Genomic DNA, 18,390 nt, shown 5'->3' with positions numbered 1-18,390 from the left:
TTATCATTTACCTGAGATCTACAGCAAGATTGTCAGAGCGTATGTGCGCTCTGACGTCATCCAGCATTAGTCAAGCTGATGAAGGACACAGTGGTTGTTCGAAAATTTTTTTTTGGGGGGGGGGGGTTAAAATGTTCCACTTTGTGTTGTGAACCAAAGTTTAAACTTTTCTGGTACAATATCCCGACACTGATAAACTATCATAAACGATTGCTTATTATAATGTGGTGACACCTCAATCTTAGATTTTATTTACTACGTTTCATTGAGATGGAATCAGTGTACGTCGCTTACTTTTGAAAAATTGCCGTGTATCTTTTAAGAAAAGAAATGCTAGCCAATGTGTTAGTTAACGCCCCCTTCTGTATAGAGGCATTGCGGTGTCTCTGCTTTTCAGTCGATTATATAGTAGCGCCACCAACGGCAGTAATCATTGGCTTCTATGTTTTGCGTCGAAACGCCATGATATACTGCGTGTATTACTGAATAAATTATCGCACAATTTTTCCGTAATGTGTTCGAATTATTTTGTTAACCCTAGGTCAAGGCCAGAACTCTGGCCTACAATGTCTACCATATTAAAATCACAGATGTTCCTGCTTTATGACATCCATTCCCTTGGTTTTAATCTTCCGCCAATAATCAGAGAGAGAGAGAGAGAGAGAGAGAGAGAGAGAGAGAGAGAGATGTATTTTCAGAGAAATTGGAAATAACGTTAGGAAATTCTCGCCCAGGTAACAAACAACATTGGCTCGAATAACTTAATTTATATCGATACATCAGACACGGTATCGACTCTAACAAGGTATATCATGACAGATTCGTCTTGCCAGTGATATTGTATTCAACACTTCTTTCCTTGCAGGAATGATTGTGTATCTGATAAACAGCTGTAGCGGAATAATGGTCATCAATTCATTGGCCGGCATTAGCGATTATCTTTTGGTCTCGTTAGATAAGAGATGTAGAGCCTAAGCATTTAAGTAGGGCAATCAATACTATGGTGTCAAGCGATCAATGAAATACGACAAATCGATTATGTTCAAGTGCAATTTGGTAAGAGTATCCTTTAACCAAAGTCGTACGTTTTTCGCAGAATACGTGAATTACTGTAATCGAGACAGAAAGGATTTAAGGTGTAAGGAGAAATAGGAACGCAAAGAAAGAACACATAGAGGAAACAAATCTCTGATACAAAACCGTCCAATCAAACTTGAAGGATTAGATGTTGCAAATCAACAGACGGTGATGATTGCCATAGTAATTGGATAAATAGGGCTTCACGGCAGGTGTCAAATTCCGGTTCAGAGGTGAATTGCAGTAGATTGATGGCTAATGCGCTTTGTTACCTGTGCAGGTCTATCGGGACTTAAGGCATCAGTCACTTGACAAGTTTAAATTGGATTAGAGTGGAAATCAACGGCTAGTCCCATGGTCTACACCATATCTTAATATGCCAAAACTATTATCTATAGCCACATGATATATGAAATATTCAAACATGTCCAAATATACTTAAAAGTCCAGTTTGATCAGTAGTCATAAACGTGTCAAGACAGATTCTTTTATATTTTATTGCCTTGTATTCCTTTTCTTCGAAACTTTTGGTCTTTTCAAGTCAGCAGTGCCTCTCTCAAGTCTTGATCGATTGGTTTTCATTTGATCCACTTTATTGGCTGTTTGCCAAACATGTGTATCTTTGATCTTTGATTTTCTTTGTAGATTTCTCTGCTGCGATTGATATCAGGGTTACTTTGTTTTATCGGCTGCCTATATCATAGCATTTATTAAATTACCGTTAACATTGTTCTTGTCTTTCGATTTTATTGGCTTTTATGTCATTTTAAAAGAAAAAATCATTTGCTGCAGAGTAAGTATACAGTTCAACTTTCAATTCTAATACTGTACAACGGATGTTTCAGACAACTTAAATAGTCTTCCAAGATGATTTGAACAGGGCTGAGTTCTGATAACGGCATTCACGTAATGTTCGTTCACTGCAGATAATGGCCTATATTCAATCAAAACCGAGTCCCACCTGTGTTCTATTCACTAATGCAGAAATCGCTAAAATTCGCCAGGCATTCTAGAAAGAACGTTTACGTAAAAGCACTGGGTAACTGTAATCGCTTATTGCGTAAACCCCGATGGCGTAGCCTTGCAAATGATTTAAATTCTTAAATTGGTAAATGGAAGAACGTTCACACAGCTCCTTTAGAGTGAAGATACACACGATTTGATAAAGGAATTCAGCCATAATGCCATCAAAGAATTCAATAATATCTCGACAAATCTTTGCAGTTGGCGGTTTTCATTTTAGCCGCGACAGTATTTCTGAGAAACGGACGACTGTATGACCCAACAGAACGTTTTTACCGTGTATTCAAAGCTATTCAGGACACATTTTCCAACAGACAAACGATATATCTCCATGTATGCCTGGAACGCCAGACAGGGGTTTTGAATCAAAAGTATGGCGCCAAGGTTGTATCTGTCGGACAAAATTAAGTGCCACGGCTTTATAAGTAATACCATATGAGCTAAAATCTCCGGTCACGGAAGGTTTAAAAGGAGAAAAAGGTCTTATGATTAGGTTCGCTACTTGTACTTGCGGGCAACATCATGGACGGCTGATTCGTATGACAAAAATTCGGCCGACTCGAATATCATCTACAAGACATGAATACGTCAACCTCACTTCAAGCTTCGGGCAGTTTTGTTCTATCTTAATTTTGAAAAGTATTTTCGCTGTTATTTTAATCCCGCCATTGGTTGTAGTGTGACACTGTCTGAACAACGCCCCCGGCATCTTCGACTGTGGTTCTCTAACGTTTTGGGTCGGTGGTGTTGGAGCAACCATCGGCAACATTATAACTTGAAAAAAACTGCGTTGATTTACGCGTGTAATCATGATTTATTTTCAGGCAGTGTTTGGCTTACACGCAAGAGGTGTACACCGGAGACCCATTGGTGCTCTATCATGACTTTAGGTGATGCGAAATTGGAAATAACACGATGGCGATGAAGACGATTGAATGCATTGATCAAACATCGCATGCTCACATCACTCATTTGATATTTTAGTTCCATGCCAGAATGTGCTAAGAGAGCACTTCAAAATCGTGTGGTGAACGTGCCCTGCCTTCTTAGAGTTTTTAAATGCCATGATCAGACAATTTTCTTTTAAGCCGTTGCAAGCTTCCCATGCTTGTGCACAACATTCCAATATAGGTTTAATATACATTACATTGTAATCGCACACGTCCTTAAATTTCTCGATGTGTGCAGAAACTTTGACTCCTTTGTACGCTTTCCGAACTACACAGATGTTGGCGTGGATGTCCATTCACGAGGTAAAATGCTGTCAAGTCAATGTGATGGAAAAAAATATTTTGCAAACGGTTACAGGAATTATAGCAATTCACCGTTCAGATTGTTTGGCCTAATAAACATTTACATGACATAGCTGAAAGTTTGCTTGCAAGTGCAATACTAGTGATTGTTAAAGCCTGTATTTCAAAGTAAGTCTTACATACACTGTGTATCACTTGTACACTCCTACTCAGAGATCAGAATAATGGTATTAGATGATTAACGTGAATAATATCTTAAAAATACCGTAACGCTTGTGTAAAGTGTATGTTGTCCCTACTGTTAATGATTATTTCATGGCGGCAGCTAGTTTCGGCCAAGATTGAAGTCACCGATAAGTGTTGCAATTTCAAATACACTTTCAGTTATTTCAAGTAAATTTTAAAACACCCGAGTTGTTTAAATGGCGAATGGCAACAATTTCTGTAGGAAAGAAAACACACTGATTGGTTTGTGTGTTGTCTGTAGCAAAATGGCGCCATCGAGTAGAGGGGAATGGTACTTTCTTGCATATCTGTCCGGTTTGAACCAGTTCCAGTCTAGGATAGCTGGAACTTTTTTACTGTCAAAGGTCATACAGAAGGGAGTTAAAATGTGTCACGAGCAAGCTACACAACTTTGCCCGTTGGGGTCACATTTTAAGATGAATATTACCATCTGCCTGGAAAATACGACTATTTTCTGCACCAAAAATTAACCAAAGAAACCAATATTATAATTGCATGTGATGGCGCTCTTTGTCATCGTCTGATTTCAGAAAACCCACCAATAATATCAAGTACATTATAACAGTTGATTTTCTGGCAGTCTCAGACAAAACCATGAATATTTTAGTACAAGTTATTATCACGCAATGTCTCTATTGGTAATGGGTACCACCCAGCAATTGGTACATGTTCTATCTTCATAAAATTCACCAGTCTTATACGGTTCTTACTGGTACTGATCTTATATTAGCCCATCTTCCATTTCACAGGACTTAGAGTACCTTCAGAATGGTGACACTTTTACCTTTTCATCCACATTAACACTCACATAACCATTTAGTCTTCTTTAAGGCTTCCAAAAGAACATCATGCAGTTTGTTAAGGTTTTGACTATTAGGTGATGGGTGCCGTACGTTGTGAATTCAAATCCGATTGACAATTTTCTGAATTATCATACATCTGAAATACCTCTCACTCTATCCCATCATTAGAAACGTTTCTACTTCCTCAATCTGACCATATTTTGCGGTTCATAAGGCATTCCCATAAACTTCACAAATACTTGTGCAAGTCCATATATGTACTTCATAAATACTAGTACACGTACTTGCAAAAGTCCTGCATAAGTTTAAATAAATATTCGCATAAGTCCAATGTAAGTCTGTTTATCACATGCACCAGCCAAGTTTGTCGTCTCTGAACAGAAAATACCGAGATTTATTCTCTTGTTGTTCTACGTCACGACAACCCGCATCTATGTCACAAATTTGGGCGCGTCGGAACTTTTTTGCATCGATCTTCGATGCGCTCGTCAATGTAAACAAACAACGTGGCTGCCCGTATTTCTCCCGCGATCAAAATTTGTCAGACGTCAAAATTTGTAAAACCAGTCATTATTTTTTGAGTCTGACAAAAAAAATTGTAAGTCCTTCTATCATACTTTTGTCGCTTATACGGCGGTACGTATCCGTATAGACCCTCACCGCCGCCTGACACCTTGCCAACGGCGTATTGATATTATTCCAAAAGTAGTTCAGAAGTTTAAACGTGGAATTGTTGAGGAAAACTACTTTTAAAATAATCACTTCAGGGCTTGTGCAAGTGATAAGCTGTTATTCCCTAATATTTGTCTTCGTTCGGCGAAGGAAAATACGAGTGACGTCGGCTTAATGACCGTGTCACCACGAGTCGAACGAAGAAAAATATAAGTGAATAATATCTAAATATAAGTCATACACAAGCTGTTAAAAACCAATCACATGTAGTAAATAGTGTTTAACCCATCACCCCGTTGGACAAGCCTCTGCCTGCATACTGCATGGTCATTCTTATAAGCTGGACGCCCATAGCACCCTGCTTTTTTCAGGCCACACACATGAAAAGACATTTACTGGATTGCACTGGTTTATTTTCATTCCAGTTTGTAAGTCTTGTATTCACTTTCCCTAGAGTAATCTGGCACCCAGTAAGGGCAGGCACTCGGTTTTATTTGTGTGTAAGTCATGTGTATTTCCCATTATAAAAGTTTTTCAGTGTCCTTGGCCTTGGCCGGCATATCCACTGCCACCAGTGTATAATTTTAATTTCATCGTAGATTTGCTTTCACCCACAGTGTAATAGCATGAAAGAGTGTAAGCTGGTATGTAATAAGTTGAAACTAGTGCCATACCAAATGGTGAATATACAGCAGTTAGGATGTCATGAGCATTAAGTCATCAAGGTTTATAAGAGAGAGCCCGAGAGTATATATGTATAAGTTGAATCCGCATTGAGCCTCTTGCAGACTATTTGTCAGAGCGTCTTGTGGACTGTCCATCAGGGCAGCGGTGTCTTAAAAGTGAAAGTGCCGGGCTGACTTGTGAGACAGATAAGAACCATGTTCATCTGGAGCACGTTTGCTGATATAACAACCTGTCACACACTGCAAGTGGAAGCAGCATCTTTAAAGTGTGTCTAGATAATGGAATGGATGGTATTTAAAGTAGTCTGCAATAATATACCCCTTCATATCATTAAAGGAAGGTATGTGTGAGTTTGAAAAAAGGCTTTTTACCATCCATGTGATGGTTGTTAAACGGGATGTAACACGGGGTTTCAGTCTAGCTGTGATTCCTGGCCGGGTAAATGCATGTGTGGAAGACGTTTTGTGGCCATTTGGCATGTCCTCCGGAAGGTCTGCATGGCAGGGTGGAAGAATGTGCGGAAAAAAAAGGTTGATACCTATCCAGCGTATACCTATCTAGGCTAAGACTGAGGCTATGAGGGCTTAAACCAGGATGACAGCTGTTTCTCGTGTCAGAGAAGCGATGTTCCCCATGACAGATACATATAATAAGTAGACATCATCACCTGAAGGTTGGTCGAGTGATGAGGAATCACTGTGGATATCTCGGAGTGTTGATGGTGCTGACCCTGAACAGGAACCATCTACAGAAGATGAGAAGGTATCTGATGTGTTACGCGGTCAAAAGGATGAGTATGATATAAGTTCTCTGAAAGATGTGGGAGATAATATTTAGTTTGCCGGAGTGCTATGTACCAACAGTTTTCTAAGCCATACAAACTTAGTATGGCACAGAATAAGAAACAGGAGAAGAGTGTTTTTACAGACATGGAAATAAATACTGCTGGATGGTTTGGGGTTAACAGTAACATTGTGGAATATCAACCGGGAGGACCAGGGCCTTATTGAGTACTCAGAGGTATTTATACAGGATGTTTGCTGGATATGCGCATCTTGACAGTTTGATATAAGTGTGTGGTGCAAAGTTTCTCTGAAGTGGGTGTAAAAGTGAAAAGTATTATCCTGTGCTCCCCATGTGGATTGAACACGAAGCTTTGCATTCGCAGGGTGGGAGGAAGCCGGGGAGATAGTAAGCCACTGTGCCACTCTGGTGGAGAGCTCTTGTGCTGGGAGTGAATACCATGTCCTTACCTTCATGGCCTGGAATGACGCACAATGAATATATTATAACAGTGAGATGTGGAGTCATAGTGCACGTAAGTATCTAAATGGGACCATGAGGGGTTGAATGATGCGAAGTTAACATGTGCCCGAAAATGCATATATGTGCTGAGTAGTGATAAGGGAAAGTATATGGTGATGAAGAAATGTGTTGGAATGAAAGGATTAAGCAGTTTACATGATTTAAGAAAAGTGAAGAGCGGCTTGAGGAATACAGTACCAGACATGGAATATTCTGGAAAGTTTAGCAAGATGGATGATGGTAAGATACTTAGGAAGAATATGGTGCATGCGGACCGGATAGAGGAAGGAGAAAAGTTTCTTACTGTGGAATTGAGTAAGTGATGCTTCTGTGATGCGCTGCTATGTACTCTGTGCAAAGACTGAGAGAGGACGCGTACTTATTTGGGCATTCATGGATGACAAGGTGAAAAGTGTCCGTCCTGATGAACGTACAGAAAGTCCCGTGAAGCAGAATGTGGGCCCAAAGAGAATCAGTGCCAGTACGAACTGTTAAGCTTGTCGATTTTATAAAGACAGAACATGAAGCTGCTACTGAGTGATAGCCTTGATGGACAAAAATTTCAGATCGTGGTAGCCGAAACTGCTAGTTTGAAATTTGAAAATGCTTGATTTTTTTCTGAGCAAACATTGACTGAACCAATCAGTTATCTCAAGAAGTATGATCTTTGATCCTCTTGTCACATACACTCATCATCGATATCATAGTATATTGGTTTATAATCTCAGAAACGACTAGATCATCATATCTACTTATTGAATACATACATACATACATACATACATACATACATACATACATACATACATACATACATACATACATACATACATACATACATACATACATACATACATACATACATACATACATGACAAAAAGGCAGATAAGCAGGTAGATCTAAGGACATATACACATGAATATAAACAGATAAATACAGACAGGTGGACAGACAACTTACAAAAGCTTTGTGTGGAGTCTTGCAAATGTGTAACCGTCAGCTATAGCTTGGGAGAAAACCGGTTAGAGTATTTAAAGAGTTCTGTCACGTCACTGGCGAGTAAATGGGCATTATTTTCACCCGTTTTAAATGACCCAATCATGGGCTGTGTCTCGTTTTCAAATATATCGGATACTTAAACACACCTGTACCCGGCGCCTTAAGTGCTACTTAGTCTAGGTATTCGTATGTCTCATAGTAGGGCAGAGGTCACCCCGAAGGTCAAAGGCAAAAGACCTCCATTAAGAATGGCAGACGAAAATATAATATTATCAGTCAGATAGACATCGACGCGACAGAACTGGGGAAAATTACACATATGGTCCATGTTGTGCTTTTAAGGCAAATTCACCATTGACTTTGAGATGTGTTCTTGCTTTTACAACAAGCACTTCCTTGTGAGACACGAAACATAGGAAGTAATGGCGCCGATGTGATTCTGTCAATTGCTATTCAGTTATGTAGAGCAGGCATTAGTCCTGGCTTAGTTTAACGGTGTACTAACACTATCCGCCATTACAAATGAGGTCGCGATTGTTCATTGCCTACAATCCATATTATTGAACTGCGTGCAAGAACAGGTAAATTATATTAGACGTTCGACATAAAAATATTTTTTTCAAACACTGTGTTGTGTATGGTCGTTCTCCGGACATATCCACGGTTGAGAGTGGCAAGTACGCGCATGCACATTTTTACGTACATGCGTTAGCACACAAAAGTGTGTCCAATACCACATGGGAAAGTTTTAATGCTTTTTATTTATTCATATATATATTTATTTATTGGTTTGTTATTAAATTAATTAATCTATTTGTTTGTTTGTTTGTTTGTTTGTTTGTTTGTGCATTTTGTTTGTTTATTTGTTTGTTTGTCTGTTCGTTCGTTCATATATTCGTCTATCCATCCATTCAGTAGATCGTTTGTTATCACTTGTTACATCCTTAGCTTATTCATACTTACATTGTTCTTCAAGATTGCTTGATTCGAGCGAGTTGAGAGACAAAGTCGTCAGTGTACTTGAACAACATGATACAAGAGGCCAAACTTTAAATTCACCAAACGTAATTAAACCAAATGTCAGCGCAAATATGTGAAAACTTTGATTTTGAACTATCTGTCAGATGATAGTGTCTGTACATGACGTTATCAGTAGTTGCAAATCCATAAACCCGACTTGGTCTAGGTTTTAGATTTACGAATACTGTCTGCAATTGCTGCTGTAATGTCATTTGGACAACTGATAAAATACATCATGGAGAGTAGTAAGTCTCGCAAGGACTGGGTGAAGTATATAGTACTATTTGTCAATCTCACTATGATGCAGCTGCCAGCATTTACATCTAAATTGCGAAAAGGCACTCTGACGAACACACAAGTGAAATCAATAGCCGTAACCGACTGAGTGTGAAGTACACCTCATAATAAAAGGTCAATCTGCATGGCTGGACTTATTTGAAGTTGTCACCGTCGAGGAAAAAACAATATTACGTTTTCTAAAAAGAAGTTCTCCATCGGAAATGGAACGGATAATATTCGCGATTGTTACTGTGTTGCGATCAACTTGTTCCATCGACACATTTCTTCGACTCATGTCGATTGATCGAGATTACGTTCTCTGAAAAAAATGCTCCATCGGAAAGAGAACGGATGAAGTTCTTGGTTGTTACTGTGTCTTCCTTGTGATCATCTTGTTCCATCGACATGTGTCGAAAAAAAATGAGCGACTTCAGCAAAGTCAACGATTCTGGACACTTCTTCAAAACTACCGACTTTGATAACGGCTTGATGGTACCCCATCACAGCATTCCTATTGGAGACAAAAACTGTTCAGCAGAGACCAGTAAAACCTTGGAGAAACAGCATCTCACTTATGAAAAAGAAACGATCAACAACTCTGAATTAGGCGCCATAATCTATCATCTTTCGCGCGAATCTGCAACATGAAAAAAATATTCTCAGTACGGCAACATGGACTGCAACATCACAGACAATCTTTCTATTTGTATGTGACAATATCCAGGAAACAGTTTTTCCAATGCGACAATTTGTCTACTTGGCAACTTTATCGGCGAATGTTACAGTACAAAGTGCCTTAAGTCAAAGGTTATACTGCCATTATTGTAAACAGAATTACACGCGAAGGGCTGTGATAAACATCAACTCCGAAAAAGAACCTTAAAATTCAATGGATTAATGCTCTTCTCTTGAATAGCTATGTCCGTGTACACATTCTAATTCTGGTCGCCTGATTTGATTCCGCGGCCGGCACGGTCAAATATGGTTACCGAATTATATTAAGTGATCATTATCGTTACTATCCTTTGTTCAGTCTATTAATCTTGGATGATGGGATGCAAGACCTACTTTGTGGTGCATATACAAAAAATACGGCAGGTGATAAATTATGCATGAAGAGTCCGTTTTTATGTCATCTGTGCGTCTCACGTTATGCCAAAGCAAACCTATAGTGACTATGCTAACCTTTTAGGCCGACATTTTGTCACACTAAAACTCCCTGTCTCCTTCAATGCATTTCAAGTAATAAAATGTATGATAGTGGGAACGCATACGTCGATCTCTTCTGAGCTGAATTACACTTGGCTGGCTTTGCTCAAGGTACATGGGAACTTAACTTGAGCTGGGAACATTTTCGAAATAGCTCATACGGGCACAAGATATGGAATGATCGTCGTTTTCTTGCGTGGGGCAAGATATTATTAGTATATCCCGAAAACTACGATATCTCGCCCAGATGTTCAAGTCACGACATAGCTTGCCCATAGTCTGTCTTCTTCTTCATTCCCTACTTTTTATGCATTTTGACAGAATTGTTGACTGAGAATTGAGAGCATTCATAATGCGTGTGTCCGTTACAGTGAGAACCCAGTTATACCGATCACTTATGCAGGTATGTCATACCGCCACATTTGCATGTAGTCTGAGTGTTACTGTACGCAAACGTGTGTGAAATTTCGTGCGTCAACACATGCGAATATGTCCAGAAATGTTGGTATGTAGTGGTTTTACACCAGTCAGAGAGTATCAGAGAAACGTGACATTTCAGTGGTGGAGTAGATTTGTAAGCAAACGCAAACATTCATTACATATTTAAGTGAGAAACTAATAATTAATTATATTTTCCTTCATGGAAATTGAATTGACGGCCAAATTGGCAGATGTAACATCAGCCGTATACCATAGAATCTCGTGATGCGTTTAGTCAATCGATGAAATACGAGAAGACACGTCTGACTCAGAAAATTATTGAATCAACCAATGAAGTCTTTCGATAATGTGTCTACTTCACCTATTAACTTCGTTAAAGAAAGGTAAATAAGGGTAGGTTTTGTGCATTGCTATGTTTATTGTTTTCTCTTTTGTTACTAATTTACGATGTTTCCCAGTCTGAAATAAATTCGATTAAAACGACAATAATAAAGTATGCACGTAATGGATAGCAATGTTTTCCAGCGTGGTTTGCACCCCAGTTAAGGAAAGATATACGAAGCATGGTATACGTTGAAGCAAGTAATGGTGATGTTTAATCGTAATGGTTCTTAGAGTGAAAGGTTTCCATCTTTGAGAGAGTTGTTTGTAGAATTCAGCACGGGTTCAATTAACATATCATAATGGAAGCGAAGAATAAACTCTAACCATTCATTAAGTCATGGTTCACGCTGTCACGAGCAGGGATGTATCTACATGTTTTTAAAATATGTTTTTTTTCTTCGTTACGGAAAAACTTCATATGGTTTACCATACTATCAAAGCTAACAAATATTCAAGGCCAGATGGACATTAAATGACAATACGATGTGCATATTGTATTCGACATTTCCCTGCGCTAGGAATGGTTCGATCCATCCATTCAATGATCATTATTCGCACTAAACGTAAAGTTACGAAATTTTTACAAGAAACTATTATATGATCTACGGTATGTATGTATGTATGTATGTATGTATGTATGTATGTATGTATGTATGTATGTATGTATGTATGTATGTATGTATGTATGTATGTATGTATGTATGTATGTATGTATGTATGTATGTATGTATGTATGTATGTATGTATGTGTGTGTGTGTGTTTGTGTGGAGTGTGTGTGTGTGTGTATGTATGTATGTATGTATGTATGTATGTATGTATGTATGTATGTATGTATGTATGTATGTATGTATGTAGTATGTATGTATGTATGTATGTATGTATGTATGTATGTATGTATGTGTGTGTGTGTGTGTTTGTGTGAGTGTGTGTGTATGTATGTATGTATGTATGTATGTATGTATGTATGTATGTATGTATGTATGTATGTATGTATGTATGTATGTATGTATGTATGTCCGATATGGTTATCATTCACTCTCTCGTATGAGGGAGCCGTCAGTATTTATGGCCGGGGGGGGGTCGGAGGAATGTGAGGGGGGGTCACTCAAAAATCGAAAGCTACAAAGGGGGGTTGCTCAAAAGTGGAGAACAAGAAGGGTGGGCTACTCAATTTTATTGATATATACCGAAGAATTTAGTGAAGTTATGAATTAATACAACAATAATAGTAAAGAACAGCAATATGTATGCTTGAGATATGTATGTTCATACCCGGTATATGTACACACACACACACATATATATATATATATATATATATATATATATATATATATATATATATATATATATATATATATATATATATATATATATATATATATATATATATATATATATATATATATATATATATATATATATATATATATATATATATATATACAGGTGGTTTCAAGTAGAAACTAAAATCTCATTACACTATGTGTTTCACGTTATTGTGATCTTCAGACGAGAATGATCAGCTATTCGACGTGGCAAGCCTTATGTTAGAGGCTAGTACTGAGTACATTTTTCAGTATTTCCTGATTAAAGATTGATATACTTGCCAGATCATTCATGAGAAACGACTGCTTTCTATATTCAACATTGTATAGGCTACAGATAGGGGAAAATGTGTAAAGCAAGCTTCTGCTTCTATAAAGTTTAAAACCAGTGTAATGCTTTGACAGCAAAGTCTTTTATTGCAGGAAAATAATAATAAATAATCAATGTGAATAAATGTATGTTTGTCGCTATTCTTTCGTCTTCAAAAAATGTAATCTTCATTGAAATCAGTAAACTGGAATATAAGTTTTGGAATACTGTCTCAGATTTCTGTTCCTTTGAGTTTTTTATACGAAAAAAATCTGAAAAAAATACTCCCCAAGTACCACCAAATAACACCATTTTAATTTCTATTTTTCAAAAGCTCAAACGGCAGGAGGGGGTGTCCCCCACGTGTGCTTTCGCAACACATCTTCGCCCTCTTGTAAACAAAACCTATGGAGAACACTGCATGTCATCAGAGCACTGGATACAGACCTATACATCAGCCCCTGTCACAGCAATGGAACCTCTTTCCAACACAGACCTGTACCACAGGGTTTAATCAGGGTCTGTACAGGGCCTGTCGCAGCAGCAATCCATTTTACTGTATAGATACTTAACTTTCCCAATTTTTTTTTTTTTTGGGGGGGGTCACTAAAAATTTCTGTAGCAGAGAGGGGGTTACTCAAACACGTCATGGTTGGCAGGGGGGGGGTTACTCGAAATTTTGGAGTTTCTAAAGCAATTTCTCCGAACCCCCCCGGCCGTAAATAATGACAGCTCCCTATAGCTAAAATATCAGGTATGCCGTCTTTCAATGGTTAGTAATGATGACACTTCATCCAGGGCAGGTTTTCTGTTCATAATGTTGTATAAGCTTATTCATAAAAGCGAACCTTTATAACTTAGAAGAATGCCATGCATATCAAGAGAGACGATAAAACCAAACTGATATAGAAATGCTAGGGTGATGGAATAACTAGGTACAACGGGACGAGTGATGTGGGCGTCTGATCTTTGATTCATAGACACTTGAACATCGCGAAGCTATTTAATTGGCGCTGTGATGCGGCGCTTATTTAGTAGCTCGCTTCTGATCACAGACAGAACACGCTTTCAGACATCAATTCCGAAGTAACGAACGATTATAGCCGACAGTACCATGGGTAATTGGGCAATATTTCGCCATGAGCATCTATCTTCTCTGTTCTTTATCTTCTTGTCCAGTTTATTTACATCAAACAATTACTCAATTAAAATGTTGATAATTCATTTTGCGTTCACTGAATTGACGCACGGGCAACATTGATATGTATTGATACTCATGGACTTAGTGGGTAATGTTTACTTTCACATTTTAGTATGGTTGGCAAACATTTGTGTATTGTTTAAGAAGTTATTACCTTTCTCTTTCTTTTCTGAGAGCTTTCTAAAAATTGACCACTTACTTTGTGATTTCATGGTAAGAAATCGGTCAAGTCAGTGTAGTAGTGAAATTCGAATATAATGCATGGTGAGCATATACCACGCGCTGCTCTTAAAATCATCCGAAATCGATAATCGCAAGCTTACTTAGATTCTGCACACCATAGAAAATCTGAAATGAAGCCCTTAAAATGGGTAGAAACTACAAAATATTACAGTTTAGGACCTTTTACGTGTGATTTAGCCTGAAATTAATAGCAATAGTAAAATTTTCCCTGGAATGTTGGGAATGGCCAACGTTGTGCTTGATTTCGTGAGGAGAGCATTTTTTACACGGCGAAACACCCCAGCTAAGATTTGATCATGGAATCGTCACAGCGAAAACCGGCTCAACTCTGCCATCTCGAGATACATGCTGTTACAGTATTCCAGAACAATTTCCAACGATTTCAGCCGCATTAAAACCCAAGCCAATTACACATGCATGACACAAACACGCTCAGCGGAGAGCTTGTATGTGAAAATGCGACCGACTGCAGGTTCCATTGTGAGGTTGATGTATACTGGCACAGATTTATACAGCAAGCGTTGTATGGTTCCAGTGTAATTTGTGATCGGTCAATAGCAAAAAATAGTTTTCTAAGCGTAGCCGGTTTGCATTTTAAGATATCAATGAACCGCAGTCCACTTTGCAGCTTTTATCCTGGCTAACAAATATCCCACGTCTGGGAAATATTTCTATTATAAGCACTGCATATTAGTGCTTGTGTCTCCCTGACAGAGCGTTCACACAAACAGATTGCAATTACTACGTATAAATTAAGGGAGATTCGAGCAATTTTCTCGTCAATCTTAACAAATGGAAGAGAAAATTTGCTTCATGTCGTCACGGCAAGACGCATGGAAAGAACTTTACTGTAATGTGCCAATGGTGAGTAAACGTGGACAGGTACCTTTTTCATTGTTTGCCTTGAATAGAGTGAATGAACTCTGAAGTAAGAAATGCTCCAGTTTTATCGTTGAAAACCACTCAGTGAACACTCGCCAGAAACTATAGTTTAAGCTTCTGGGTGAAGTCTGGTGGCCTGATTACTGGTGACAAGCATTTTTGTGCTTTATTAGCCAATACGCCTCATTAATTAAGTGACGAACGCAATTTAACTTGTGAAAACACGGTCATAGATCATGTATCTAATTAATTCTTTTAAAATGTAACCGACACCGGCATCGATTGCACTTCATGAATTTATGTGTCAATGCAAGGTAATCGGATCACTCGTATCGTCTTAGATACACGGCTAACTTCCACATATCTTATCTGTGTCTGTCAGGAGAAATTAAGGTAACGCGTGCTACCGCGAGTTCAACAGCTAATTTTACGTTTCCGACGAATGTTAGTAATATATTGTTACACGTCGGGTTTTCAGATTAACATCAAAGGAATGGTACCAATGTGAAATTCAGTCATTCAGAGATTCTCGAACTGCCAACCGCTATAACGGCGAGTTCTCGACCTTTCATAAGTATTCTAATCTGTACGTTTATTTGAAGGCCCGCAGTTATTGTGTTTGTTGAATTCACCAACTGTACGGCCTTTCAGCATTTAACGGTGAAATGTAATGCGTTTCTTGAACCGAGGCTTACTCCCACTAAATTGAAGTTTATTGGTTTTATTTCACCTGTCATCACGTGTCATGACATCGTAATAAGAGTGTTGCAGGACTAATTCGAAACTATTACCCGTGTGTTGGGAGCTATATTCCATTGTATAGTCGGGAAGTAGCTGTCTGATCTCCAAAATGGATTAATACACTTGAGTAATGTGAATTCTCAACAAGGTAGTGACGATGACGCACTTAGTCCCTATATTCAACTCGAATACGTCGTAAAAATTCGCCGTGACCGTGTACATGCAAGATTCAGGAATTATGCAATTATTCTAAATGAATCTTATTTTTTATATATTTATTTATTGCGCATGACGTACATTCAAATAGGAACAGAAGATAACAGTTGACATTAACGAAATATTTTCTACTTCCGTGACGCTTAGTATGTCAGATGTCTTCGCTATGAACACAAAATCATTATATAGATGCAGTTAAGGTTATGAGCGGGCTTTCCGTCGCATCTAATTCCTTCTCGAAGGATCCCTCAAGTCGGAGATGTTTCATTCACACATATCGATCTTAGAAAAAAATTTTGTCGACTTAGTCGGGCTCACATTGACAACATCGGTTCATCTTCAAACGAAGCACATATGAGCAATATCGGTGATCGTGAATGATTCTAGACCTAATTCCGCAAAGTTTTAGCAAACAAAAACAAGTGCCAGACACGGTGACAGGAAACTTTTGCAGTGGAACTGAGGTTTTATTTTGATATTTTCATATTGCGGGAATGTTGTAAAATTTTGTTCCTCTTTCATACCAAGAATGACACTTTAGCCGGCGTATTCAATCGATTTCAAATTGGTGGAGTATTTGTTTCACAGAAAGGATCAAACGTCCACACAAATATGATATACGTATAGAGAAGTGTCACTTTTTTTAATAAAATAGTTTGAATTTAAAGATCAATTCTTCAATTCTTGGAATTCAAGATCAAATCATCGGAAATCAAGAACAAAGTCATATAGTTTACAAAGCGTTGAAACGATGAAAAAGAAAGTATAGTGGGTTAGATGTTCAAGACAGGTGAGTTTCTACGTATGTCCTCCTCCGCTCTTTCCGTACAACATGTATTACAAGGCTGACGCTCTATAGATGCATATGTTGACAACTTTTGCTCGGCGACAAACCGGATATGTGTCCTGTCGTGTTTGTTTAATTACACACTCTTGTGAACTATTTTGCTTATGCATCGTCTTTAGAACGGCGTTGCTCTTAGCCTGTCACAGCCCTTTAGGGACAGCTGGTCTATGGGTTAATCTAATTTGCGTTCACTGCTATTGAATCATAAATTGTCAATTTCTCCATCACCGTTACAGTGTCCGGATTTACTCGTTCCGTTAAAATTGTGTCAGGTCATAAGAAAACTAACGTCATATGTAATATTCTAAGCTGTCATTTTGAAATTACATTGTCATGCCATAATACTTCTAGGGAACTGCAATAACTGTGTCGACGAGATCTGAATTGAGTCAAAGTGATATAACATCAATTTTGAATATTGTGTGCATCCATTCAGATGGAGAGAAGTTTTGCATGATATGTTTAATGAAATCGGATACTGCATCCGGGTTAAAAATTCGGTCTGCAGTATATGACATGCATTGTCACTTTGATCTGAACGGTTGAAGAATTTACTTTTATTTATACTGCAAGTTTATGATGAATTTCATTTTTATCAATTTGAACTTTTATAGATTTTTTTATTCCAAAAGTGCAAATCTGAATGCTTGTTAGTATGAGCGGACCCATCAGCTTAAAGTAGACATTAGACAGCATATCCTCAAGGCTTGTAGTGAATTTCAATTTTCGAAACCTTCAAATTCAGACAGTCTGTCTTCACAATGCTTTGAATCGCAATGACAGAAAAAATCTATATATCTACAATTTTGTAGACGAATTAGTTCAGGATGTTAGTCCACGATGTTAGCATCAAAAACGGGTAACAGAAAAGAGTCTTTCAGACTGACTGTATGTAGTGTTGTAGCAACTTCATGAAATGTTTCTACCTTTGACCCCGAGTTGGATTCTGAATAAATCCTCTGTCTTTGACCGGAAAATTGCCTACTAGACCATGAAAATAACGCATTTGCTTATTCTTTTCTTGATGTAAGAGCAAAGTGTCTTTGTATTAAAGGGAAACAGTGGTCGAGGAACAGCACCTGTGCGAGTTTTTTGTTTACAAACAATGTATTTCGTGCACGATATCTAGATGCACCTCATCATTATAACTGCAAAATTTAAATTATACGATGTAGATTATGACAGACATGTTTTAACTTTCATCAATCACCATCGTAGCTTG

The sequence above is a fragment of the Ptychodera flava genome, chromosome 21, assembly GCF_041260155.1.
Source record: "Ptychodera flava strain L36383 chromosome 21, AS_Pfla_20210202, whole genome shotgun sequence".
Lineage (NCBI taxonomy): Eukaryota > Metazoa > Hemichordata > Enteropneusta > Ptychoderidae > Ptychodera > Ptychodera flava.
This window is presented reverse-complemented; position numbering follows the sequence as displayed.